The following is a 7,317-nucleotide window of genomic DNA, read 5'->3' as shown; positions in this document are numbered from 1 at the left end:
GACGGAGCATAGACAGAATTAGTGTCTGGCAGTTAAAGTCAGGTACAGGGCAAGTGGCAGCATCATTTACAGCAGGAGGAGAAGGCGGTGGGCTCTGAGACAAAGCGTGGATGGCATTACTGTCTGGCATCTACAGTCGGGTACTGGGCAGGCGGCAGCATCATTTACGGCAAGAGGAGGAGGAAGTGGGCTCTGAGTTGGAGCGTGGACAGCATGAGTGTCTGGCATCTAAAGTCAGGTACTGGGCAGGTGGCTGGATCATTTACAGTAGGACGAGGAGGCGGTGGGCTCTGAGACAGAGTGTGGATGAAATTAGTGTCTGGCATCTACAGTCAGGTACTGGGCAGGTGGCAGCATGATTTACATCAGGAGAAGGAGGTGGTGGGCTCTGAGACGGAGCGTGGACAGCATTAGGGTATGGCATCTACAGTTGGGTACTGGGCAGGTGGCAGCATCATTTACAGCAGGAGGAGGAGGCAGTGGGCTCTGAGACGTGGACTGCATTAGTGGCTGGCATCTAAAGTCAGGAACTGGGAAGGCGGAAGCAGTAACAAGCAGTAGGAGGCGGTGGGCCCTGTTACAGAGCGTGGACAACATTGGAGGTTGAGGCCATCACTTCTATGGACAGTGTAGAAGTTGTAGCTAATTGAGACATGAATGGATTATTTCTAGTGAAAGCACATAAAAGGGAATGGACTTGGTGGAATACACGGGGAAATACATACATTTATTATCATTTGTGGATATCTAACAAGTGCTAGCACAGTTAAATATCTGTATTTGTTTCACATAAATACTTACATTTTATGGGTTTTAGGATACATACCAAGTGCTATCAGAATAAAATATCTGTATTTTTTTGGAGAAAAATATATAATTTTTTATGGCCTTTTGGATAGATACCAAGTGCTAGCAGAATTAAATATCTGTATTGTTTGTAAAATAATACATCAGTTTTTATGGATTTAGGGATATATAGCAAAGTCGGATCAGAACTAAAGATCTGTATTTTCTGTAGAGAAATATAGAATTGTTATTGTCTTTTGGATCAATATAAAAGTGCTATAAGAATTAAATATCAAGAGTTTTGGTAGAGAAATTTTTTGGGCTTTGGAGATATATAATATAGCAAAGTGGAATCAGAATGAAATGTATCATCTATTTTTTGGAGAGAAATACTGAATTTTTTATGGGTTTTATGAAAGATACCAAGTGCTATCATAATAAACTATCTGTATTTTTTTTTACAGAAATACATATTTAGTTTTATTGCGATAGAGTGCAAGAGGTATCCTAAATTATACCTCTTGTAATATATCACAAAAGACAGAAACATTTCTATATTTATTCATTTATCCCCTTTTTTGTGGGATCTGGGTTCCATCCGCAATTTGGCACATTTTCTGGTACTGAGACTTCTTGTCACATATAACAGGGAGGGGAGGGTAACAGAAAGGTGTATATACTACTAGGCCTCAAATGACTAGGGAAAAGGGAATGGTCACCCCTTGCAGACACCCTAATGTGGCCCTAACTCCTAACCGTATGAGCATCCCCTGATGGTAGGAAAGCTCATACACAGGAACCTAGGCCCTACTAGCCCTGTATAGCCCTGGCAGTAGTGTCTGGCTTGAGACTGCTGGTTCCTTCCCCTATGAAGGACCCAGTGTCTCCCTGAGGCCTAGTAAACAACTGAATAACACAAAACACCAATACACCAAAACACCAAAGGTAAAGCAACTTATCTTTTAGCAGATATCAACAGGAACACAGGATGGCACAACACTCCAACTATTCACAACCCAGCAGTGAATATCAACCGCACAGCAAGAAGTGTGAGGCCAGACTAAATGGAGGAGCAGTAATGACCAGCACCTGCACCTGATGCAAGGGGAGTGGTCTTTACAAACAACAACACAGAAACAAGTAAAACCAGAGTCTGTCAGATATTCACATATGCAGCTTGTCTGACAGATCCTAAAACTTCTGTCACGGAAGGGACCGTGACACTTCTGGCATTCCTGAAGATGAAAGATTTACCTCTTGTTTGTCATCTATTTAGCGGAAAATTCAAAATAATTTAAAATTGATGGGCAACAAGTATAAAAGAATGGCTGACAGGAGACGTATGAGTGGTCCGGACCTAAGAGTGGGTGATTCTGTGTGGCTGGCCACAAGAAACATTAAGTTATAGGTAACTCCGTGGAAGTTGGGTCCAAGGTTTATTGGTCCATTTCGGATCTTTGCCATTATTAACCCGTTTGCCTTTTGTCTTGAACTTCCACAAAATTTATAATGTATTCCACAAATCACTGCTGAAGAGATATGTCGAACCTGCGGAACTGTCCTTCTTGCCTCCTGCTCCTGTCATGGTGGACGGTAAACTAGAGTTTCAGATTTCCAGGATACTGGACTCCTGAGTTCTCTGTAGATCCCTCAAGTATCTCGTTTACTGGAAGGGTTACGCTCCAGAGGAGAGAATGTGGGTTTCAGCGACCGACATTAATGCTAGGTGCCTAGTGAAAGATTTTCACAGGGCTAAGCGGGACAAGGTCGGTCCTGGGTGTCCGGAGGCCAACCGTAGAAGGGGGAGTTCTGTCACGGTCCCTCCGATGACTGAGGTTAGAAGATCTGTGAGACAAGCTGCACGTGAGGTTATTCGACTGGATTCATTGTTGTTGTTGGTTTTGACCACATCTCTTGTCTCAGCTGCAGCTTGTGGTCATTACTGCTCCTCTATTTAGTCTGGCCTCACACTTCATGCTATGCGGTCACTGTCACTATTCTTAGGGCAATTCAGGACTACTAGGGCCTAGGTTTTGGTGTATGAGCATTCCCACCTTCAGAGTATATTCATACTTACAGGAGTCAGGGATAGGTTAGGGCGTTCATAGGTGGAGACCGTTTCCCTCTCCCTATCCTTTGAAGCCCTAGTCCCTTGTCTTTATCCTTCTGTTTTCCTTATGGTGTTCCTCCCCTCCCCTTAACCTGTGACAGATATTGGATAGGGATTACATCAGGGTTCTTGCGGGACCACTCTAAGGCATTTACAGAGTTGCCCATAAGCCACTCTTCTGTTGGCTTTGCTGTGTGTTTGGGTCATTGCCACCTTGAAAGGTGAAGCTTTAGCCCAATCTGAGGTCCTGAGTAGTGTTGTTGTTCGAATTCGGATTGTCCTAATGTTCGACCCGAACATGACCTTTCGAATACGGGTGGACCCGACCCGAATTTTGCTGAATTTTAAGCCCCGAATTCGACCCTCCCACAATGCCTAGGGATCTCCCCCATGATGCCTAGGACCCTCCAATAACAGCAGGGATGCCCCCCTCCATGTTTGTTGTGGCAGGCTGTCTGTCACTGCATGCCACACAGGCAGCCATTAGCCTATATAAGGCCAGGGTGTGCCTGCATTTACCACCCCTGACAGAGATTTTCTAGCATCACAACCTTTCTGTGCTGCTTAGCTTGCTTTGTCAAAGTGAAAACAAGTGCTTTACTTTGTTAGACTGTGTCACACTCACACTATTAGTCAGATAGATTTTTGGATTGTACTGTATTGGTGCAGTCCAGAAATCTACTGTACTCAGATAGGAAGAGTGTTTCACTGTTAGCTAGCTAGATAGATAAATAGATAGATAGATAGATAGATAGTCAGTCAGTGTGTTACATACACGCAGCCAGAGGCAGGGTCCCCTCGCTGACTGCTTGCACAGTATCACACTTGTACTGAGAGACAGACACACAAACGCAGTGGATACTGCAGTATATAGTTTGTATACTGTGCTGCATAATACAAGTGTCATCACTGAAACAAAGTGCTGCATACAACACACACAGCGCACTTGCATTTTTTGTGTCACCCCCCCTTCCTCTCAATAAAAAAAATCCACTTACTGTACAAATTGACATATACATTTATCTTATTAGCTACAGAGTATTTTGCAGGGTGTCAAGCCACATAAAGAAAAACATTTCTACAATGTCTAGCCAAAGAGGAAAGGGCAGCTTTGGCAGGGGTGGCAAGCAAAGCAGTATGAGTTTATTTTTAGCTGCAGACCCAAGAACAAGAAGCACTGCTGTTGGTGGTGGGCATCTATTATTGGAGTACATGACCCAGCCTGGGTCAAGCGATTGTACCTTCATCCCAGTCCCAGACACAGGCCTTACAGGTTTCCCAAACAGTCCATGATACACCTGTTCCTCCTAGTTCTTCATCAGTGGCTGGAAAGTCACATGTACGGCAGTATGTAGAGGAGTCCCACCGAGGGGTTGGAAAGGCGGAGTCACAAGCATTCATTAAAGATGCTCACTTGTTTCAGTCATCTGACGAAGGGAGTCCGTTCACAGACTTTCCCCCCAGTTACTTTTCACCAGAAAACTCTGAGCCAGACGAGCCAATTCAAACTGGCTCCAAAAGGTCGCTGCTTCCTTTCGGCACATATTGGAAACTGTCTCATCTGATGATGATGATGATGATGATGATGATGATGATGATGATTTCCTTGATCCAACATGGGGTGAACAAGGAGATCATCATTGGCAGGAAGAAGAGGAGGAGGATGAGGAGGAGGAGGTTGCAGAGCACCCTCAAAGGGGGAGAGGGAGGAACAGGGTAAAAGCTGCCCACACTCTGCATTCTTCAAGTACCAGCGAGACAAGTCATAGACATAAATCGTCAGAAGTTGTCACCACAGCTTTGCCTCAACAACCGCGGACAGCCACCTCGAGCACCAGCTCCAGTACACCTTTCAGCCCATTTAGATGTTCACCAGTGTGGGCATTTTTTAATGTCCATAGTGATGACAACACTATAGTCATAGTGGTGTAATGTAAAGTAGTCATGTAAACTGTGTACTCAATACTTGAAACGAGGCAAAAACCCAAACAAACTTGGAACAAGTTACATGAGCACTCACCCAGTAACCTAGCGGGAACACCTGGTCAAAGCACAGAGCTCTGTGAGACCACCTCCGTCCAAGAAGCAAGCTCAAACTGCTGGATCTTCCTCCGCTGCCTTTCCTCCTTCAGCCACCAAAGTTACCCGTGGTGCTACCAGCAATTTGAGGGTGGCATGTAGCCGAACATTACCTTTATCAGCTCAAACGCAGATCGGCATCTGTTTGTTGCGTTGCTAGCAGTCAGGACCAGGTATCATTGCTATCCCCCACAACTTCTACCTCATCGTTCAATGTTTCTGTGGTTAGTATTAGCAGCATCCAACCTTCCATCCCCCAAAAGCTGGAGCGCAAGAGGAAATATGGCCCAAATTACCCCAAAACAAAGCTAATCAATGCAGCATTTGCACAGCTGATTGCGTTGGAGGTCCTCCCTTACCGGCTGGTGGATATGCGTTCAGTTACCCATTCCCCTGCGTGAACTCACAGTACGTTATGCCTAAGCAACAGTATTTTGCAGAAAAATGTGTTCCTGCTTTGCATGAACATGTGCAGAGCAATGTGTCCATGGCCCTGCAGCACTCTGCAAGTTGGCCCTGCAGCACTCTGCAAGTTGGCCCTGCAGTTTCTGGCAAGTTGCACCTGACAACCAACAGTTGGTTGAGCAAGCATGGGGTGGGAAGATATAGTTCATATACAGCTCACTGGGTAAATTTGGTGGCAGCAGGGGAAGATGCAGCTGCAGCAAGGCCTGCATACCTACCTCCGCCCAGAGCACATCGTCATGCAATTTCCTCCTCAACCTCCACTTCCACCTCCTCCTTTGACTCTTGTGCCTCAACCTCTTCCTCCAGGGACACTTTGCCTTGGAGACCCAGCACTAGCACTTCCCATTTGACAGCATCTGGTATCATATCCTAAAACCAATAAAAAATTCAGTATTTCTCTCCAAAAAATAGATATATTTCATTCTGATCCCACTTTGCTAATTATCTCCAAAACTATAAAAAAATTCTATATTTCTCTACAGAAAATACAGATCTTTAGTTCTGATTCCACTTTGCTATTTATCCCTAAAGCCATAAAAATTGATGCATTATTCATAGCCCTTGGTAGTTGGTATCTATCCAAAAGGCCATAAAAAATTAAATATTTTTCTCCAAAAAATGGAGATATTTTATTCTGATAGCACTTGGTATGTATCCTAAAACCCATAAAATGTATGTATTTATGTGAAACAAATACAGATATTTAACTGTGATAGCACTTGCTGGATATCCACAAATGATAAAAAATGTATGTATTTCCCCTCGTATTCCACCAAGTCTGTTCCCTTTTATGTGGTTTCACTAGATAGTAGGTAAGGAAAGTGTGATTTCCGTTAATCCATTCATGCCTCAATTAGCTACAACTTCTAAACTGTCCATAGAGATGATGGCCTCAACCTCCAATGCGCTCCACGCTTTGACACAGGGCCCACCACCTCCTACTGCATGTTACTGCTGCGGCCTGCCCAGTACCTGACTTTAGATACCAGACACTAATGCCGTCCACACTCCATCTCAGAGCCCACCGCCTCCTCCTGCTGTAAATGATACTGCCACCTGCTCAGTACCCGACTGTAGATGCCAGATACTAATGTCATCCATACTCCGTCTCAGAGCCCACCGCCTCCTCCTCCTGCTGTAAATGATGCTGCCGCCTGCCTATTACCCGACTGTAGATGCCAGATACTAATGCCATCCGCACTTCGTCTTAGGGGCCTCAGCCTTCGAATCATGCTTTTACTGCTGCTGCCTGCCTAGTACCCAACTCTAGATTCCAATTACTAATGTCGTCCACACTCCGTCTCAGTGCTAAATGCCTCTTCCTCATGCTGTTACTGCTTCTGCCCAGTACCCAACTCTACATGCCAGTTACTAATGCCGTCCACACTCCATCTCAGGGCCCGCTACCTCCTTCTTCTGCTGTTACTATGCTGCTGCCTGCCCAGTAACCAGCTGTAGATGCCAGTTATCAATGCAGTCCCGATTCCGCCTGAGAGCCCACCGCCTCCTACTCTTGCTGTAAATGATGCTGCCACCTGCCAAGTACCAAACTCGGGATGCCAGATACTAATGCCATATACACTTTGTTCCAGAGCCCACCATCCCTTCCTCCTGCTGTTACTGCTGCCGCCTGCCCAGTACCCAGCTGTAGATGCCAGTTAAAAAGGCTGTTCATGCCACATTTTAGAAAGTTACAGCTAGCAGATAGGAAAAGACAGTCCCCTACACAGCAATGTCTCCACTAGCTACAGCTTCTACACTGTCCATATAGGTGATGGCCTCAACCACTAATGCCGTCCTTGCTCCGTGTCTGGGCCCACCGCCTCCTCCTCCCAGTACCCAGCTCTAGATGACAGTTAACAATGCCATCCACA

This window comes from Pyxicephalus adspersus, chromosome 2 (genome assembly GCF_032062135.1).
Source record: "Pyxicephalus adspersus chromosome 2, UCB_Pads_2.0, whole genome shotgun sequence".
NCBI classification, from domain to species: Eukaryota; Metazoa; Chordata; class Amphibia; order Anura; family Pyxicephalidae; genus Pyxicephalus; species Pyxicephalus adspersus.
This window is presented reverse-complemented; position numbering follows the sequence as displayed.